This window comes from Malus sylvestris, chromosome 13, assembly GCF_916048215.2.
Source record: "Malus sylvestris chromosome 13, drMalSylv7.2, whole genome shotgun sequence".
In the NCBI taxonomy this organism is placed as follows: Eukaryota; Viridiplantae; Streptophyta; class Magnoliopsida; order Rosales; family Rosaceae; genus Malus; species Malus sylvestris.
This window is the reverse complement of record NC_062272.1, coordinates 25,902,674-25,924,572: the sequence shown is the minus strand read 5'-3', so window position 1 is coordinate 25,924,572 and position 21,899 is coordinate 25,902,674. Positions and strand designations below refer to the sequence as shown.

Below are 21,899 nucleotides of genomic sequence, written 5' to 3'. Positions count from 1 at the left end.
GGAATGCAAAGTACAAATTACTGAGTATATTATTTACTTGAAATGAATCTTTGCAAAGTTAATGCATAAGAGATGTTCATGACATCTTAGAACAAAAAATGTGGGAGTGTGTTAGTATACTATTATGCTCCCAAATAATAATATTCCTCAATGACAGCATTCACATTGTATTGTATTTGTTTAGTGATCTTGGAGAACTAATACATGAATTAGAGTATTATGTTTCTCTTAGGTTCTGCGAATACAATGTTTTAGTTAGTTATGAAAGTTCTCTAATCAAGTTAGCTTAGTGATCACATTTACTAAGTTGTTGTGATAAAGTGAAGAGTTTTGATATCACTCATGTGGGAGAATGTTGGAATTCATGTGATTTCATCACATTTGAATTCCAGTGAGTTCATCAATACTTGGACAACAAGTTAACTTAGAAATGACCTATAACTCACGTGCACTACTAAGAGTTTGTATCCGGGCAAACTTAACACATAATGGAGGGGAAAATGATATAGGCCACAAGAATTAATTAAACCGTAAGGCTGTTGGTTTGTAATTTGAAAACTGATGGTAACTGTCAGGTAATGGGATGAGGCAGTTACCAAAATCAATGGTGTGGATTGGTCCCACTTCTCGGTGTATAATCTTTATGTTCATTAAGAAGGGTTAGCCCCATTGTAAATCCAGAACATTATTGCACCGAGTACAAGAGAAGGGAAGACACCACAATATCGAGAAGTATGGCTGCGAATTCAGGTCAGTTCATACATCAATTTGTTATTAGGGTTTATGCAGATTACTGCATTTTAGCAACAACTCATTAGGGCACAAGCATGCTTATAATTCTAACGTTCATGTAGTTTAGCAACTTAGTTGATTGGATCCTTTCAAATAAAGTCTACACACACCACAAAGCTACCTTTACCATTCTCTCTGCGTTGTCTTTATTTTTCTCCTCTATTCCACAAACTACCATCAGCTCTCCTAATTCCCCCCGTTCAAACTTCTTCCATACCCAACTCGAGAACGAATCTTGGCTTTCTTGAATATAGTTGTCGAGATTCTTTCTCCTGTTTATGATCTCAAACAATAGCATTCCAAAGTTGTACACATCACATTTCTGTGTTATAGGAAACCTCAGACAAACTTTCGGTGCAACATAACCTGGAGTCCCACTCCCCCCTGTCATGGTTATGTGAGTATTGTCCCTGTTACACAGCTTGGCCAAAACGAAATCAACTACCTTTGGAAAGAAGTTTGCATCCAAAAGAATATTTTTAGGTTTTATGTCGTAATGGATTGTTCGTTGTTGACATTCTTTGTGCAAGTAAGCGATCTATCTCGCTGTCCCAATAACAATTTCATGAAACCTTTCAAATCCTAAAGCGCATTGCGTTGCTACGAAATCAGTACTTGTCAAGCGATTAATTTCCCATGTACTCATAAACAAGTGCTCTTAGGTGTTTCTCAAAGCAGAATCCAAAGACATACCAGATTGAAGTGATGGATTTTTCCGATTGTACTAACTTCTGCCATGAATTGTTCCTCGATTCTTTTGTCTGAGCTCCCATTTAGAACCATAACGGCCACAAGGGTTCCATTGCTAAATATCCCTTTATAAACTGCAACAAAACCTCCTCGGCCCAACAGGTTGGTGAAATTATAAGTGGCAATGCGAAGTTGTTGAGAAGTGAACCTGACGGGCTTCTCTCTTTTCATATCGTTTAGAAACTTATTCATTGTGAGTGTCAGAAAATCTGGATTAACAAAGCTGCCTCTCTGACTCCTTTTCATTCAAACAAACGATCTTCACCAAGAACACTATTGTAAAAATTCATCAATGATGAAAAACCATTATCAACTTCAGGAAAAAAAAAAAAAAAAAAAGGCATTGCGGAAAAGAAAGGAAACAGGAAGTGACATAAATCTTTACCCAAGCCAACAACAATAGCCGCTGTCTCTCCATAATTTGAAGGTGACATTGGACTCTGGTAACTCGATATTAACGAGGAGGTAAACCAATTTCAATAGAGTTATGAAAAGCATTCAACAAACTCTCAAATGTAGCAGAGAATAATAGCAGAATTTAGATAATTACACATGAGAAGATACATTAGAGAGTGATTGAAGTACAAAGAGTTAAAGTTTGGTGAAGTCTTCATTATCTTCTATATGTCAATGTCATCCTTAATTTCCCATGATTCCATGAATATACGGATAATGAAAGCGCGTTGGGCTTTTCGTGATGAGGAGGAGATAACAAGGCCGTAAAAATAAATAAGAGAGCATTAAGACCATATTAAAAGATCCAAAACCTTGCTTTGTATCCTTTCTTGGCTGTATATGAGCAAACAGACATAATCTTCCCTCTCAAGTATCCAGTGATAAGTCCCAAGATATCATCATCGGCAAAAAAACAAATGATACCTGGGAATTATATGGGAACAGCTATATAATGGAAACATTGCCACCGACGAACGACCTCGTCTCGTTACACAGAAATGTCCTAGGTAGAAGACCATCATACAGGTTTTCTTGGTGATGGGGGCAATGAATCTCCAAGTTCTAGGGCTCATCCTAAGGTCAGATCAGAGTTTAAGTTGATATATACTGGAAACACCCAACAAAGCACTGCATGCATTTCAAGAAACTCATGGCATAAGCAAAACGGAAGTCCGAATCTGAGAACTTTGATGTTATAGTTGCTGTTGTTGCTTCGACATCGTCTATTTTTGTACTACGGCAGAAAATGTTTTCTCTGGAGAACCTCTGACAGGGCTCCTAACTCTCTCGAGGATAGAATCTCCCCCTTCTCCTCCGCCGATTATCGATGGTTGCTGAAAGCCTTCCTCAGCTGAAGAAGTGAGGTCAATAGTTTCTAGCATTTTACCTTGGCGACCGCCAGAACTACTCGTTGGCCTAGCCCTCTTTTGGAATAACCTCTTCCGGTTTCTTCCTCTTCTTCTTCTCGGACTTGAAAACACCTTTAGCAGTTTTTGGTTTCGGGTGCAATCTGGCAATCTCAGCCTTAACCCACTTTCGGTTTTAAATAGGGTAGTTGGAGCAAAGATCTACGATGGCATCCCTCCCATGTACTCTCTCCCTCTCAAGGGCAATGAGCCATTTCCAGCTTCGGTATGCAGAGGGGATAATATGGAAAACATTAACTATGAGCTCAGGTCGACATAGGCTGACACGCCCGAACCCGATATTCTCCCAAACACCAGAGTAGGCACGTGCTAGTCGACAACCGAAGGTGACGAAGCCATATTAAAATGCATGAAAAGGAGGAATAAATAAGACTTATAAATTTAAATACAATGAATATGCAACTTAGGAACGTGTTCAAAGCACACAACTAACTAGAACACTAAAAAGAAATAATGTAAAGTTTAATGAACAAGGAGTGGGTCCTAAATCGAGAGGACTCGAAGATGCCGATGCGGAAGTGCCTTGACGCCGGGATTATACGCCTCAATTCTAAATCTTGAAGGGGCGCAAAACAAACATGAGTAGACCAAATTGATATATACATAATACTGAAATAGTTATTCAGCATACTAACCCCCAAAAGTTTTATGAAAAAGTATAATATATGATAGGTTTTCCGAAACCCTAGCATGCCATAAAAACTTTCATAAAACATATATTGTGACACACCCCGTCCCGAAGGAGGGCATGCTGGCCGTCACGTGAGAGTGACGTAACCATTTGCACAGTACGGAAGCTTTAATTATACAATTTATAAGTTGATACACCCGAAGGTGAGTCCTAATTTTGTCCAATCTGTCAGAACACCGTCGAATTCCTCGTAGTCACCACACCTTTGTGATTCCTGAACCTGGAGGGGCGCAAAACCAAAATTGAGTGGGTCAGTAAAACAATTCTTTTCCAAATCCAAACATTTCTCAAAACGTTGTAACCCCTCTCCGTAAAACCTGTATACTTTCCCAGAAATGTAAAATATAAATATACATATATATTCTCAAAACTTCATTTTTACTATCTCAACATTATCTCGTTATCAATCATGCCATGCCATGTCATCTCAACATTTCTCATATTAATTATGCCATGCCACATCATCTCAACAGTAATAAGGTATGAATGCATCAACATAATCATATCAGGTGCAAGAAAGTAATCAACCGTAGGCCCTCTAATAGCCCTGTACGGTTGAACCTAGAGCTCAAAATCTATCATTATCACTCTACCGGAGTCACCTCTGTGACCCGTCCGGCCTTCTGCACACAAGTTACGCTCTAGTGCTTCTCATAAATCATCTGTGCACATAATCTAAGGTCACCCACCAGTCGGAATCTCACTAACACTCTCGCGACTGGTCTGTCGTACCCACTCCGCGTGGACTGTACGACTAGCATCTACTTGGATCCAAGGCGAGCGTGCGATGCGGTGAATACTATAAGCACTAAACCATGGTGCAGGATTTGAGCTCAATATATATCAACATCATCATAACAGTATTTAAATAATCACCTGATACTCACCTGTGCGTCCACCGCACCATTTCATACATATGCATCATAAATCAATTCTTACATGTGCGTCCACCGCACCAATTCATACATATGCATCATATATTAATTCTTACATGTGCGTCCACCGCACCAATTCATACATATGCATCATATATTAATTCATGCATGGCATTTCAACTCACATTTCTATATACTTTTCATATCAATTCTATGCATGGTATTTCACTTCCCGTTTTTCCACATAACTCATATGCATTTCATTTTAAACATATTTTCATTTCAATTCAATTTCTGGGAAACGTCAAGTATATATATATACGGAAAACAAAACTGCCCACTCACCTGGAGTTCGCCCTACAACTCCCTAGCACCACACATCAAGGCGTCATGACGATCGCCGCCTAGAATAGTAATCAAATCCAACCTCAGAATTCATATCGATAGAATATATAACTTATATAAAATACGTCACTACGTAGTTCGATCCGAAAGATCTGCCACTCAGATTTTAAATCCATAACTTCCAGAGGTCCACAATATACCTCTAGGACAACATCCTAAAATTTCATTACCATCCAACGGTCGGATCTCCGTCAATTTCCAAAACTAAGTGACGGTTAACATTTTATATTATGGACTTACAATTCCAATTCCGGAAGATCCGTAACTCGGATTCCCAATCCGTAAGTTCCAATAATCCTCAAATATTACGTATTACAACGTATCAAAGTTTGGTGACGATCCAACGGTCGGATCGTCAATTCACATTTTCACCTAAATGTGAAAATTATAAAACGTTATTTGAACACCTAACCAACAATCCTCAATAACTTTCTCATACGGTGTTCAATTTAGGTATATGAATATACCACAGTGATCTACTCGACGTCACGGACGTCGACATATTTTTAAAATAATTTTATTTTTATTTTTTATTCTTACTGTAGCACCTTCTTCTTCCTTGGGTCGCCGGACTGGTTTTTCCGGCGGCCGTTTTCTGAACAGTTTTTCAAATTGCCATAACTTTGTCATTTCTCAACGAAATCAAGTGATTCAAAAACGAAAGTTGTAGCCCTTGAAGAGACAAAGATAATGGTACCTTGCACAACACCTAGTTCGCCGTGGTTTGGCCGGAAACTGCCTCGAAAGCCTCGGAGGTCGCCGGAAACTGGGTATTTTTCAAATGAGTATAACTTCTTCAATACTCAACGAAATTGAGTGAAACAAAAAGGAAAGTTGTAGTAAATGACGAGACGAAGAGATTGATACCTATCTCGACTCCTAACTCGTCGGGGATTCGCCGGAAAAAGCCTCGAAAGCTCCGGCCAAACTTTGAACTTGTCGATCTCCGTGTTCTTACGTCCAAAAACTTCCAACGAAGCACCCCGAGCTTCCTTGGGACCTCACTAAGCTCACTATGAGCTTGGATTGTCCTAAAAATCAACCAATTCAAAGCTCATGAACAGTACACTTTCATGGGGAGTTTAGAATCTAGGTTTTCCGAAGTAAAACTTACCTGAAATGGATACCAACGTGATCGTGAAGTCCTCAGGATTCCAATGGTGGTCTCAAACTTGACGTTGGTATAGATTTAGGGTGGTTTTGGTGGTGGTCCGTGTGAGTTCGAAGGAGAGAGACAGAGAGAGTGAGAAATCGTGGAGGAGAGAGAAAGACAGTGAACGGGAAATGAGGAGGGTTTTGAGGGATGTGGGGATCCCACATGGTCCTTATTCCAATCTCCAAACACCAAACTTTAACATTTTAACCTAAAAATCTAAGTTCCATCCTTATTAAATTCCATTTTATTTTCAAACTTAGGAACCTAGATAATTAGCAACCTGAGCTTCACAAATTTAGTATTTCTTAAGGGCAATTTCGTCCATTCACAGCCACGAATATAATAATTTGGAACGGGCTGTGACAATCTTCCCTCCTTATAGAATTTCGTCCCCGAAATTCCAGCAACCAACCAATTCATCAACACTTATACCAACCTCGGTAAGTTTCTTTCATCCGATTCTTTTTCTCCCACGTAATTTTCTTCCACTGAATGATTCCTTCACAAAACTTTTACCATTTACTCTATCTTAACTCTCAGAACCTTCTTTTTCCAATCCAAATTCTACTTTTCTAAGGTGAACACTTCTAAAATATAAAACCATTTACCTTATATACTCGATTAGTGGCATATCCATCTGTTGATGTCTTTTGTCATTCCTGGTTACTTTTAGGTTAACTTAATCACCTGAATACTTTGAGGAGACTCATCCATAGTCTCAGGGTCTACTAAAACTCTTTCTCGATCGAATCTTTCTCTACCCAGAAATATTCCATTCACAAGTCAACAAAACACACACATGACACACTTCATGAACCTTATGGCTTCACTTCGGAAACTGCGCAACCAACATACTTAAGAAACTTAGCAGTTCCGTAATCCAATTCTCTTTCCATTTCCGTTTCGAAACAGAAAATAGCTGTCTCAATCCAAAGGTTTATTTCTTTCTGCCTCAATCTGCTGACCAATAAAAATGTCGAATGGTATGATAAACCTTATTACTTTCGGAATATTGCAGAAGTTGAACAGTGAACTTCGTCCAATATTTGCTTGCTTCAAATCCTCAGCATTAGGCACATACTTTTTGTTTTCTTGTATCCACATACCATTTGAGTCTCGAGTACGACCTTACCAAAAGGCCTAACTTGAAACTTAGCAAGTATAACTTCTTCTCGATCTTTCATTCTTAACTTTACTTTAGTTGATTTCCAATCCACAAGAAGATAATCTTGGCAAGCGTACTAGATATTAATTCTTACTGCAGTCTTCTTATCAAGTGCTTCAGCTAGAACAAACTTTACGATCACCCTGATCGTACAATCATGTTCATTAAGCAATACAATTCACTTTCGCTGCCTCATATCAAAATCCTTCCAAGTAATGGATATTGAAGACTCTTTTGATTTGTAAAATCTTGCATTCTCACTAAAATATAATGTCTCCATAACTTCACAGCAAGGATGGTAATCGTGACTTCCAAATCACTAGTAGGGTAATTCATCTCATGAGATTCCATTTGTCGTGAAACGTATGCAATCACCCTAACATTTGCATTAGTACATATCCAAGAACATTTAATGTAACATCACCATATACCGATAATTATCGCTATCTTCTGGGAATATTAAAATACGTGCATGAGTGAGGAAATACTTCAGTTGTTGAATCCTTTGCTTACAATTCCTTCCCACTCATACATAACCTCTTTTCTCATCAGTCTCGTTAATGACAAAGCAATGACTAAAAATTCTTTCACAACCATCCAAGATAGCCTGGTAAGCTAAGAAATTCCAAATCTCAATTACGACTCGTGGTTGTTCCAAATTTTAATTTCTGTTACCTTTTAAGGATTCACTTGAATACCTTAAGAATATATAACATATCCCAGAAATGCTGCTTGATTCATCCAACATTCGCATTTGCTAAACTTAGCATACAATCGACATTCTTCCAATCTTTGTTCTACCGACTTAATACGTTTACATGCTCTGCTCTGGCTCAGAATATGCCAGAATATCTTCAATGAAAATGATATCAATTATCAAGGCATTATTGGAATACTTCATCCATCAACTCATAAAACCGCATGAGTATCCACATAGCATCACCAAACTTTATAAGGACCATAACAAGTCCAGAAACTATCTTATGATCAACGTCACTTATAATATTCAATTGGTAGTAACCAGATCTCAATTCAATCTTTGAATCTTCGCAATTACTTCTGAGCTGGTTAAATAAACATCAGTACATCACCATGGATAACGGTTCTCAATCGTTACCCGACTCCATTGTCTATAATCAATGAACAGTCTCAAGATCCATTTTCTTCCTCACCAACAAACTGGGGCTCCTCAAAAGTGTTGTACTAGGTTGAATGAAACTTTTATCAACCAATTCTTTCAACTGAATTTCCAATTCCCTTAACTCATCATGAACCAATCTCCAATATAAATTTATACCTGGCAACAAATCAATAGTGAACCTCATATCTCTGCCTGAAGGCAATCCAGGTATACTTTCAGGGAAGACATCAAGAAAAGTCTAACTCTTTCGACATTATTCACACTACTCCAAACAACATCATTTAGCACCACATGAGCTAAGTATTTTTGACAGCTTTTCGAAAACAATCTCTTTGCTCTCACAGCATAAATAACGGCCTGACTCAATCCACTTTGCATACTTACAAAAGTAATCTCTGTTCATCCAGATCGATGGAAAGTACTGGTTTCCCATAACATTTCGTCTTGTCACAATTATAACCAACCAATCTAATGGAACAGAATTAACTGATACAATATATATTTTATTATTATTAAGCATTCCAAATAAGTACAATACTAACATAAAATAATCTACCGGGTTGCTTGCTTAACGAATCCACGAATGAGTTATTAATATTACGGTCTGCAGCCCGCAATACTGATAAATCATCGTTGTCTCGATAAGTAGGCAACCACTCACAAAGATATAACATTACTATTTTGTCACTCAATGCAAAATACATACACTCGTCTCAACTACATTTATTTACCACTCTCTAGGTAATATCATACATAATAAGAAATATATCAGCCGAAGTCAACTAGAATGACCAATACGGTTGATTCAACTCTTATCTCAATAATACGTCGGCCGGATCCACTCCGCATGGTCGGTACGGCCGAGCCTATAACTCACAAATTTCGCATGTGTCAATCGAATCCACTTCTCGTGGCCTGTACGGCTGAACATATAACTCATCAAATATCTCTGTACTCACGGTCAATCCGACCAAACTACTAAATCCATAACTCTGCTGAATCGACACTATGATTTCATGGAAAATTGTTGAGTACAACTGATTCTAGGGACGATTCACAACTCTGTGTCCCTTCTGTTCACATAAACACATTCATTAATTTCACATTTCCCAAAGTGTTAATTTTGTACCTGCTGCACAAGGTACATTTCCTTTACTCGAGACACCTTGTCTCAAATATCTGGGATTACCAGTATATCCATCACTTTTACTCTGACCAGCGACATTAAAACCTCAGCTGGAAGAATTAACTCTAGCTTCACTTCTTTCGAAGCTCTGAATCTTTCTATATCCTTGATATGACGAATCATTAACTTTATCGTCAACTTCCTTGATTCACATTTGCAAACTCTTGCTTACTACCATCGATAAATGCCGGAGGGATAAACTTTTCCTTTAAACAAGTCCTTAAACAATTCTCAATCGACTGATTCCTCTGGTGACAACAATTCATACTCCTGTTTCCACCAGGATACAAATTCATAACCAAAACCAGGTAGTCGTCTCGACCCCTTGTCAGAAGGAAGATTCCTTTGACTTGCATATTCCGAAACATCTTTTCCAATTGGTTAAACCGTCACTCCGCTCCCTCAGGTTCATCATTTCATAAGGTGATTCAAATTCAACTCATAACCCGTCTTAAAATGTCCATTTTGATAATATACTGAATCACCATAATAATAGTTTCCCCCAAACCGCTAAATCAGGGAGACTAAATTCCTCTAACTACGTGGTTTGCTACGAGGCGGTGTAGTTCTGACAGAATTCACTAGAAACTTCTCAAGATGTCCAAGATTGCAACCATGCTCTGATACCAACTGACACACCCCGTCCCGAAGGAGGGCATGCTGGCCGTCACGTGAGAGTGACGTAACCATTTGCACAGTACGGAAGCTTTAATTATACAATTTATAAGTTGATACACCCGAAGGTGAGTCCTAATTTTGTCCAATCTGTCAGAACACCGTCGAATTCCTCGTAGTCACCACACCTTTGTGATTCCTGAACCTGGAGGGGCGCAAAACCAAAATTGAGTGGGTCAGTAAAACAATTCTTTTCCAAATCCAAACATTTCTCAAAACGTTGTAACCCCTCTCCGTAAAACCTGTATACTTTCCCAGAAATGTAAAATATAAATATACATATATATTCTCAAAACTTCATTTTTACTATCTCAACATTATCTCGTTATCAATCATGCCATGCCATGTCATCTCAACATTTCTCATATTAATTATGCCATGCCACATCATCTCAACAGTAATAAGGTATGAATGCATCAACATAATCATATCAGGTGCAAGAAAGTAATCAACCGTAGGCCCTCTAATAGCCCTGTACGGTTGAACCTAGAGCTCAAAATCTATCATTATCACTCTACCGGAGTCACCTCTGTGACCCGTCCGGCCTTCTGCACACAAGTTACGCTCTAGTGCTTCTCATAAATCATCTGTGCACATAATCTAAGGTCACCCACCAGTCGGAATCTCACTAACACTCTCGCGACTGGTCTGTCGTACCCACTCCGCGTGGACTGTACGACTAGCATCTACTTGGATCCAAGGCGAGCGTGCGATGCGGTGAATACTATAAGCACTAAACCATGGTGCAGGATTTGAGCTCAATATATATCAACATCATCATAACAGTATTTAAATAATCACCTGATACTCACCTGTGCGTCCACCGCACCATTTCATACATATGCATCATAAATCAATTCTTACATGTGCGTCCACCGCACCAATTCATACATATGCATCATATATTAATTCTTACATGTGCGTCCACCGCACCAATTCATACATATGCATCATATATTAATTCATGCATGGCATTTCAACTCACATTTCTATATACTTTTCATATCAATTCTATGCATGGTATTTCACTTCCCGTTTTTCCACATAACTCATATGCATTTCATTTTAAACATATTTTCATTTCAATTCAATTTCTGGGAAACGTCAAGTATATATATATACGGAAAACAAAACTGCCCACTCACCTGGAGTTCGCCCTACAACTCCCTAGCACCACACATCAAGGCGTCATGACGATCGCCGCCTAGAATAGTAATCAAATCCAACCTCAGAATTCATATCGATAGAATATATAACTTATATAAAATACGTCACTACGTAGTTCGATCCGAAAGATCTGCCACTCAGATTTTAAATCCATAACTTCCAGAGGTCCACAATATACCTCTAGGACAACATCCTAAAATTTCATTACCATCCAACGGTCGGATCTCCGTCAATTTCCAAAACTAAGTGACGGTTAACATTTTATATTATGGACTTACAATTCCAATTCCGGAAGATCCGTAACTCGGATTCCCAATCCGTAAGTTCCAATAATCCTCAAATATTACGTATTACAACGTATCAAAGTTTGGTGACGATCCAACGGTCGGATCGTCAATTCACATTTTCACCTAAATGTGAAAATTATAAAACGTTATTTGAACACCTAACCAACAATCCTCAATAACTTTCTCATACGGTGTTCAATTTAGGTATATGAATATACCACAGTGATCTACTCGACGTCACGGACGTCGACATATTTTTAAAATAATTTTATTTTTATTTTTTATTCTTACTGTAGCACCTTCTTCTTCCTTGGGTCGCCGGACTGGTTTTTCCGGCGGCCGTTTTCTGAACAGTTTTTCAAATTGCCATAACTTTGTCATTTCTCAACGAAATCAAGTGATTCAAAAACGAAAGTTGTAGCCCTTGAAGAGACAAAGATAATGGTACCTTGCACAACACCTAGTTCGCCGTGGTTTGGCCGGAAACTGCCTCGAAAGCCTCGGAGGTCGCCGGAAACTGGGTATTTTTCAAATGAGTATAACTTCTTCAATACTCAACGAAATTGAGTGAAACAAAAAGGAAAGTTGTAGTAAATGACGAGACGAAGAGATTGATACCTATCTCGACTCCTAACTCGTCGGGGATTCGCCGGAAAAAGCCTCGAAAGCTCCGGCCAAACTTTGAACTTGTCGATCTCCGTGTTCTTACGTCCAAAAACTTCCAACGAAGCACCCCGAGCTTCCTTGGGACCTCACTAAGCTCACTATGAGCTTGGATTGTCCTAAAAATCAACCAATTCAAAGCTCATGAACAGTACACTTTCATGGGGAGTTTAGAATCTAGGTTTTCCGAAGTAAAACTTACCTGAAATGGATACCAACGTGATCGTGAAGTCCTCAGGATTCCAATGGTGGTCTCAAACTTGACGTTGGTATAGATTTAGGGTGGTTTTGGTGGTGGTCCGTGTGAGTTCGAAGGAGAGAGACAGAGAGAGTGAGAAATCGTGGAGGAGAGAGAAAGACAGTGAACGGGAAATGAGGAGGGTTTTGAGGGATGTGGGGATCCCACATGGTCCTTATTCCAATCTCCAAACACCAAACTTTAACATTTTAACCTAAAAATCTAAGTTCCATCCTTATTAAATTCCATTTTATTTTCAAACTTAGGAACCTAGATAATTAGCAACCTGAGCTTCACAAATTTAGTATTTCTTAAGGGCAATTTCGTCCATTCACAGCCACGAATATAATAATTTGGAACGGGCTGTGACAATCTTCCCTCCTTATAGAATTTCGTCCCCGAAATTCCAGCAACCAACCAATTCATCAACACTTATACCAACCTCGGTAAGTTTCTTTCATCCGATTCTTTTTCTCCCACGTAATTTTCTTCCACTGAATGATTCCTTCACAAAACTTTTACCATTTACTCTATCTTAACTCTCAGAACCTTCTTTTTCCAATCCAAATTCTACTTTTCTAAGGTGAACACTTCTAAAATATAAAACCATTTACCTTATATACTCGATTAGTGGCATATCCATCTGTTGATGTCTTTTGTCATTCCTGGTTACTTTTAGGTTAACTTAATCACCTGAATACTTTGAGGAGACTCATCCATAGTCTCAGGGTCTACTAAAACTCTTTCTCGATCGAATCTTTCTCTACCCAGAAATATTCCATTCACAAGTCAACAAAACACACACATGACACACTTCATGAACCTTATGGCTTCACTTCGGAAACTGCGCAACCAACATACTTAAGAAACTTAGCAGTTCCGTAATCCAATTCTCTTTCCATTTCCGTTTCGAAACAGAAAATAGCTGTCTCAATCCAAAGGTTTATTTCTTTCTGCCTCAATCTGCTGACCAATAAAAATGTCGAATGGTATGATAAACCTTATTACTTTCGGAATATTGCAGAAGTTGAACAGTGAACTTCGTCCAATATTTGCTTGCTTCAAATCCTCAGCATTAGGCACATACTTTTTGTTTTCTTGTATCCACATACCATTTGAGTCTCGAGTACGACCTTACCAAAAGGCCTAACTTGAAACTTAGCAAGTATAACTTCTTCTCGATCTTTCATTCTTAACTTTACTTTAGTTGATTTCCAATCCACAAGAAGATAATCTTGGCAAGCGTACTAGATATTAATTCTTACTGCAGTCTTCTTATCAAGTGCTTCAGCTAGAACAAACTTTACGATCACCCTGATCGTACAATCATGTTCATTAAGCAATACAATTCACTTTCGCTGCCTCATATCAAAATCCTTCCAAGTAATGGATATTGAAGACTCTTTTGATTTGTAAAATCTTGCATTCTCACTAAAATATAATGTCTCCATAACTTCACAGCAAGGATGGTAATCGTGACTTCCAAATCACTAGTAGGGTAATTCATCTCATGAGATTCCATTTGTCGTGAAACGTATGCAATCACCCTAACATTTGCATTAGTACATATCCAAGAACATTTAATGTAACATCACCATATACCGATAATTATCGCTATCTTCTGGGAATATTAAAATACGTGCATGAGTGAGGAAATACTTCAGTTGTTGAATCCTTTGCTTACAATTCCTTCCCACTCATACATAACCTCTTTTCTCATCAGTCTCGTTAATGACAAAGCAATGACTAAAAATTCTTTCACAACCATCCAAGATAGCCTGGTAAGCTAAGAAATTCCAAATCTCAATTACGACTCGTGGTTGTTCCAAATTTTAATTTCTGTTACCTTTTAAGGATTCACTTGAATACCTTAAGAATATATAACATATCCCAGAAATGCTGCTTGATTCATCCAACATTCGCATTTGCTAAACTTAGCATACAATCGACATTCTTCCAATCTTTGTTCTACCGACTTAATACGTTTACATGCTCTGCTCTGGCTCAGAATATGCCAGAATATCTTCAATGAAAATGATATCAATTATCAAGGCATTATTGGAATACTTCATCCATCAACTCATAAAACCGCATGAGTATCCACATAGCATCACCAAACTTTATAAGGACCATAACAAGTCCAGAAACTATCTTATGATCAACGTCACTTATAATATTCAATTGGTAGTAACCAGATCTCAATTCAATCTTTGAATCTTCGCAATTACTTCTGAGCTGGTTAAATAAACATCAGTACATCACCATGGATAACGGTTCTCAATCGTTACCCGACTCCATTGTCTATAATCAATGAACAGTCTCAAGATCCATTTTCTTCCTCACCAACAAACTGGGGCTCCTCAAAAGTGTTGTACTAGGTTGAATGAAACTTTTATCAACCAATTCTTTCAACTGAATTTCCAATTCCCTTAACTCATCATGAACCAATCTCCAATATAAATTTATACCTGGCAACAAATCAATAGTGAACCTCATATCTCTGCCTGAAGGCAATCCAGGTATACTTTCAGGGAAGACATCAAGAAAAGTCTAACTCTTTCGACATTATTCACACTACTCCAAACAACATCATTTAGCACCACATGAGCTAAGTATTTTTGACAGCTTTTCGAAAACAATCTCTTTGCTCTCACAGCATAAATAACGGCCTGACTCAATCCACTTTGCATACTTACAAAAGTAATCTCTGTTCATCCAGATCGATGGAAAGTACTGGTTTCCCATAACATTTCGTCTTGTCACAATTATAACCAACCAATCTAATGGAACAGAATTAACTGATACAATATATATTTTATTATTATTAAGCATTCCAAATAAGTACAATACTAACATAAAATAATCTACCGGGTTGCTTGCTTAACGAATCCACGAATGAGTTATTAATATTACGGTCTGCAGCCCGCAATACTGATAAATCATCGTTGTCTCGATAAGTAGGCAACCACTCACAAAGATATAACATTACTATTTTGTCACTCAATGCAAAATACATACACTCGTCTCAACTACATTTATTTACCACTCTCTAGGTAATATCATACATAATAAGAAATATATCAGCCGAAGTCAACTAGAATGACCAATACGGTTGATTCAACTCTTATCTCAATAATACGTCGGCCGGATCCACTCCGCATGGTCGGTACGGCCGAGCCTATAACTCACAAATTTCGCATGTGTCAATCGAATCCACTTCTCGTGGCCTGTACGGCTGAACATATAACTCATCAAATATCTCTGTACTCACGGTCAATCCGACCAAACTACTAAATCCATAACTCTGCTGAATCGACACTATGATTTCATGGAAAATTGTTGAGTACAACTGATTCTAGGGACGATTCACAACTCTGTGTCCCTTCTGTTCACATAAACACATTCATTAATTTCACATTTCCCAAAGTGTTAATTTTGTACCTGCTGCACAAGGTACATTTCCTTTACTCGAGACACCTTGTCTCAAATATCTGGGATTACCAGTATATCCATCACTTTTACTCTGACCAGCGACATTAAAACCTCAGCTGGAAGAATTAACTCTAGCTTCACTTCTTTCGAAGCTCTGAATCTTTCTATATCCTTGATATGACGAATCATTAACTTTATCGTCAACTTCCTTGATTCACATTTGCAAACTCTTGCTTACTACCATCGATAAATGCCGGAGGGATAAACTTTTCCTTTAAACAAGTCCTTAAACAATTCTCAATCGACTGATTCCTCTGGTGACAACAATTCATACTCCTGTTTCCACCAGGATACAAATTCATAACCAAAACCAGGTAGTCGTCTCGACCCCTTGTCAGAAGGAAGATTCCTTTGACTTGCATATTCCGAAACATCTTTTCCAATTGGTTAAACCGTCACTCCGCTCCCTCAGGTTCATCATTTCATAAGGTGATTCAAATTCAACTCATAACCCGTCTTAAAATGTCCATTTTGATAATATACTGAATCACCATAATAATAGTTTCCCCCAAACCGCTAAATCAGGGAGACTAAATTCCTCTAACTACGTGGTTTGCTACGAGGCGGTGTAGTTCTGACAGAATTCACTAGAAACTTCTCAAGATGTCCAAGATTGCAACCATGCTCTGATACCAACTGACACACCCCGTCCCGAAGGAGGGCATGCTGGCCGTCACGTGAGAGTGACGTAACCATTTGCACAGTACGGAAGCTTTAATTATACAATTTATAAGTTGATACACCCGAAGGTGAGTCCTAATTTTGTCCAATCTGTCAGAACACCGTCGAATTCCTCGTAGTCACCACACCTTTGTGATTCCTGAACCTGGAGGGGCGCAAAACCAAAATTGAGTGGGTCAGTAAAACAATTCTTTTCCAAATCCAAACATTTCTCAAAACGTTGTAACCCCTCTCCGTAAAACCTGTATACTTTCCCAGAAATGTAAAATATAAATATACATATATATTCTCAAAACTTCATTTTTACTATCTCAACATTATCTCGTTATCAATCATGCCATGCCATGTCATCTCAACATTTCTCATATTAATTATGCCATGCCACATCATCTCAACAGTAATAAGGTATGAATGCATCAACATAATCATATCAGGTGCAAGAAAGTAATCAACCGTAGGCCCTCTAATAGCCCTGTACGGTTGAACCTAGAGCTCAAAATCTATCATTATCACTCTACCGGAGTCACCTCTGTGACCCGTCCGGCCTTCTGCACACAAGTTACGCTCTAGTGCTTCTCATAAATCATCTGTGCACATAATCTAAGGTCACCCACCAGTCGGAATCTCACTAACACTCTCGCGACTGGTCTGTCGTACCCACTCCGCGTGGACTGTACGACTAGCATCTACTTGGATCCAAGGCGAGCGTGCGATGCGGTGAATACTATAAGCACTAAACCATGGTGCAGGATTTGAGCTCAATATATATCAACATCATCATAACAGTATTTAAATAATCACCTGATACTCACCTGTGCGTCCACCGCACCATTTCATACATATGCATCATAAATCAATTCTTACATGTGCGTCCACCGCACCAATTCATACATATGCATCATATATTAATTCTTACATGTGCGTCCACCGCACCAATTCATACATATGCATCATATATTAATTCATGCATGGCATTTCAACTCACATTTCTATATACTTTTCATATCAATTCTATGCATGGTATTTCACTTCCCGTTTTTCCACATAACTCATATGCATTTCATTTTAAACATATTTTCATTTCAATTCAATTTCTGGGAAACGTCAAGTATATATATATACGGAAAACAAAACTGCCCACTCACCTGGAGTTCGCCCTACAACTCCCTAGCACCACACATCAAGGCGTCATGACGATCGCCGCCTAGAATAGTAATCAAATCCAACCTCAGAATTCATATCGATAGAATATATAACTTATATAAAATACGTCACTACGTAGTTCGATCCGAAAGATCTGCCACTCAGATTTTAAATCCATAACTTCCAGAGGTCCACAATATACCTCTAGGACAACATCCTAAAATTTCATTACCATCCAACGGTCGGATCTCCGTCAATTTCCAAAACTAAGTGACGGTTAACATTTTATATTATGGACTTACAATTCCAATTCCGGAAGATCCGTAACTCGGATTCCCAATCCGTAAGTTCCAATAATCCTCAAATATTACGTATTACAACGTATCAAAGTTTGGTGACGATCCAACGGTCGGATCGTCAATTCACATTTTCACCTAAATGTGAAAATTATAAAACGTTATTTGAACACCTAACCAACAATCCTCAATAACTTTCTCATACGGTGTTCAATTTAGGTATATGAATATACCACAGTGATCTACTCGACGTCACGGACGTCGACATATTTTTAAAATAATTTTATTTTTATTTTTTATTCTTACTGTAGCACCTTCTTCTTCCTTGGGTCGCCGGACTGGTTTTTCCGGCGGCCGTTTTCTGAACAGTTTTTCAAATTGCCATAACTTTGTCATTTCTCAACGAAATCAAGTGATTCAAAAACGAAAGTTGTAGCCCTTGAAGAGACAAAGATAATGGTACCTTGCACAACACCTAGTTCGCCGTGGTTTGGCCGGAAACTGCCTCGAAAGCCTCGGAGGTCGCCGGAAACTGGGTATTTTTCAAATGAGTATAACTTCTTCAATACTCAACGAAATTGAGTGAAACAAAAAGGAAAGTTGTAGTAAATGACGAGACGAAGAGATTGATACCTATCTCGACTCCTAACTCGTCGGGGATTCGCCGGAAAAAGCCTCGAAAGCTCCGGCCAAACTTTGAACTTGTCGATCTCCGTGTTCTTACGTCCAAAAACTTCCAACGAAGCACCCCGAGCTTCCTTGGGACCTCACTAAGCTCACTATGAGCTTGGATTGTCCTAAAAATCAACCAATTCAAAGCTCATGAACAGTACACTTTCATGGGGAGTTTAGAATCTAGGTTTTCCGAAGTAAAACTTACCTGAAATGGATACCAACGTGATCGTGAAGTCCTCAGGATTCCAATGGTGGTCTCAAACTTGACGTTGGTATAGATTTAGGGTGGTTTTGGTGGTGGTCCGTGTGAGTTCGAAGGAGAGAGACAGAGAGAGTGAGAAATCGTGGAGGAGAGAGAAAGACAGTGAACGGGAAATGAGGAGGGTTTTGAGGGATGTGGGGATCCCACATGGTCCTTATTCCAATCTCCAAACACCAAACTTTAACATTTTAACCTAAAAATCTAAGTTCCATCCTTATTAAATTCCATTTTATTTTCAAACTTAGGAACCTAGATAATTAGCAACCTGAGCTTCACAAATTTAGTATTTCTTAAGGGCAATTTCGTCCATTCACAGCCACGAATATAATAATTTGGAACGGGCTGTGACATATTGTATATAGTGTGCTAACTAGTGATATCAGTAACGCCCGAAGGCATATAGAATTCTTCATTCAAAACACTTCTTTCACAAGTATCAATCGCCCGTAAGCTCCTACAGCACCCAACCCGAAGGTCAATATATGTATCATCACCCATAGGCTCCTACAACGCCCAACCCGAAGGTTAATATAAGTATCATCACCCACAGGCTCCTACAGCACCCAACCTGAATGTCGATATTTGTCTACTAGCTATGCACAAAACCATTGAATATAATCTTTCCAAATATAGGTACATATATATGAAAAAATCTTCATAGTATAAGGTCATCCATCATCGATACTATAAAGAAGTGTGTAAAAATATGTTCTAAATAGTATATCGTCATCCATTAGATATACTAAAAGGAACATGGGTTTGATAGAAAATAACGTATTCCAAAATATTCTAAGTAAGCATGATAATCGTATAAGGTAAATCCAATTTACTCATAAAATGTTATCTAAAACTTGATCACCAAATCATGCTTTTCATGTATGCATTTCTACTATTAAAAAATGCATTTTAGAAAGGGTCTACTCACAGATACTTTGTCGTCAAAGAACCACGCAAACTAGCGAAGACGAAAACACCACAATAATTGCCCCTAAGCACATAAAGGGTCAAATTAATAAAAATATATTAAAACGATTGGATTTGGGAAAACGGACGTAAAAAACGGATCCAAGACGTCGAATTACCCTAAGAATGGTCCCTGGTAAATTTCAAAAAACTCAACAAAAAGTCAACAGGGAAATATTCCAAGGAATATTCCGAGGAATGTTCCAGGAAAATCCTTGGAAGGTTCCAACTGGTTTTGGGCCTAGACTTTGGGTCGGCTCTATGGGTTTGGGATTAAAAAAAGTTCCTGGGCTAGGTTAATGACCGGCATGGGCCAAGGTACATGGCCCAAGGGCCTAGTTAAACTAGAGTTTTGGGCTTGAAAGCCCGGTTATTTAATTGGGTCCTTTGGTTTGAAATGCTAAGGGATTGGGTTGGTTAAAAAGGGTTTTGGGTCTCAAGTTTGCGGGTCACCAGCCCCAAGGAAGAAGAAGGCCGAAAACCGATCGAAGAATTCCTGAGCTTCGATGGAGCTTGAATTTTAACCATTCTCAATGATGTAAAAACCAAAAATGTAGATATTAAGGCAAGGAACAAGAATATACCAAGATGGGGTTGAGTTGATGCCGAGATTGGCTAGAGAATGCCAGCAAAGGCCAAGTTCCTCGCTGGAAAATATGGTGAAGGTGTTTCCGAGGTGTTCATGCATTAAAACACTACCAACACACTCACTAAACCCAATTTAGGAACATTTTGGGCAAGTTTCGACTTACCTCATCGGAGAGCCACGCGTACAGTGCCGACAGAGAGATCGGAAAGGTGAGGGAAGGAAGGGAGGTCACAGGTGATGATAGTGGTTTGGTTGGTCTATAGGCATGTATGTGTGTGCGAGGGTTCACCAAAAGGGGAAGAGAGAATTGGGAGAGCTGCGAGAGAGAAAGAGAGAGAAAGAGAGCTGAGAGTTTGTATGGGAAAGAAGAGAGGGATCCGAGACAGAGAAGAGAGAAGAAGGGGGAAAGAAAGAGGACTGCCACGTGGCAGCCATAAGGGAAGGGAGACCAGGAAACCAAAAACAGAAAGGGGTCCCACCCGACTCACCATTTAAGGTCCCCAAAGCAAACCTAAAATTAGAAAATATACCTTTTTTCGTGAAATTACATAAATGTCCTCCTAATTCAAAAGCCGTTTAAATAACCAAAACGGGTTGTTTCAATATACCCCCGTTAAATAAAATTTCGTCCCAAAATTTGAAATAACTTGATACACAGAAAAACTCAAAAATAGGGAGAAGAAAAAAAAAATATATATATATATAGAAGAAATCAAGTCAGAGCAGTTGCACGAAAGGGAAAATGCCACCTCATCGCGCTAGGGTTGAAATGATTCCATCTTTCGTGCCTCTAGGCTCATACCTTCTTCCCCTATCAGTGAAAAAGTAGAAGACATACTTTATAAAGATATAAAGCCGAAAATATATAATAGCATAGGGTCAAAAGTAAGTACGTAGAATATGATAAAGTCAAAATAGATATGTAATAACATAGAGGTCGAAAACTCGTGCTGAACTTAAAACTAAAAACGAAAATACTTCCCCCAAAACATTTGTAACACCAAAAAACAAGTATAACTATAATATGGTAAGTTAAAATACTTGTACTAAAAACCAAAACCGCAAAGGAAAGTGGGTCTTGCCCAAGCATACGTAACGTCGCGTACTTCGAGAATAGTTATCTTTGGGTCGAGCCCCAACAATACAACATAGTAACAGCTACCGCAGATGGGTCTACTTGCCCACTTGCTTAACGAACCAAATGAATAAGCTATCGATATCACAA

The 21,899-nt window shown here is 38.6% G+C and overlaps 3 long non-coding RNA genes and 1 pseudogene across 3 annotated transcripts; all 4 read right to left on the bottom strand.

Annotated features, from left to right (window-relative positions):
- Positions 1 to 892: 892 nt before the first annotated feature.
- On the bottom strand, positions 893 to 2,879 carry LOC126595401 (rust resistance kinase Lr10-like; annotated as a pseudogene).
- An 838-nt stretch (positions 2,880 to 3,717) lies between these two features.
- On the bottom strand, positions 3,718 to 19,239 carry LOC126596893 (uncharacterized). Its single transcript, XR_007614060.1, has 13 exons — positions 19,066 to 19,239; positions 18,819 to 18,982; positions 18,649 to 18,717; positions 17,892 to 17,950; positions 12,538 to 16,891; positions 12,291 to 12,454; positions 12,121 to 12,189; positions 11,364 to 11,422; positions 6,010 to 10,363; positions 5,763 to 5,926; positions 5,593 to 5,661; positions 4,836 to 4,894; positions 3,718 to 3,835 (listed from the first exon to the last, which is right to left on the bottom strand). It is a non-coding gene; the product is annotated as an uncharacterized LOC126596893 (long non-coding RNA).
- Positions 4,421 to 4,829, bottom strand: LOC126596895 (uncharacterized). Its single transcript, XR_007614062.1, has 2 exons — positions 4,607 to 4,829; positions 4,421 to 4,502 (listed from the first exon to the last, which is right to left on the bottom strand). It is a non-coding gene; the product is annotated as an uncharacterized LOC126596895 (long non-coding RNA).
- On the bottom strand, positions 10,949 to 11,357 carry LOC126596894 (uncharacterized). The gene is made up of 2 exons (XR_007614061.1): positions 11,135 to 11,357; positions 10,949 to 11,030 (listed from the first exon to the last, which is right to left on the bottom strand). It is a non-coding gene; the product is annotated as an uncharacterized LOC126596894 (long non-coding RNA).
- Positions 19,240 to 21,899: the final 2,660 nt, after the last annotated feature.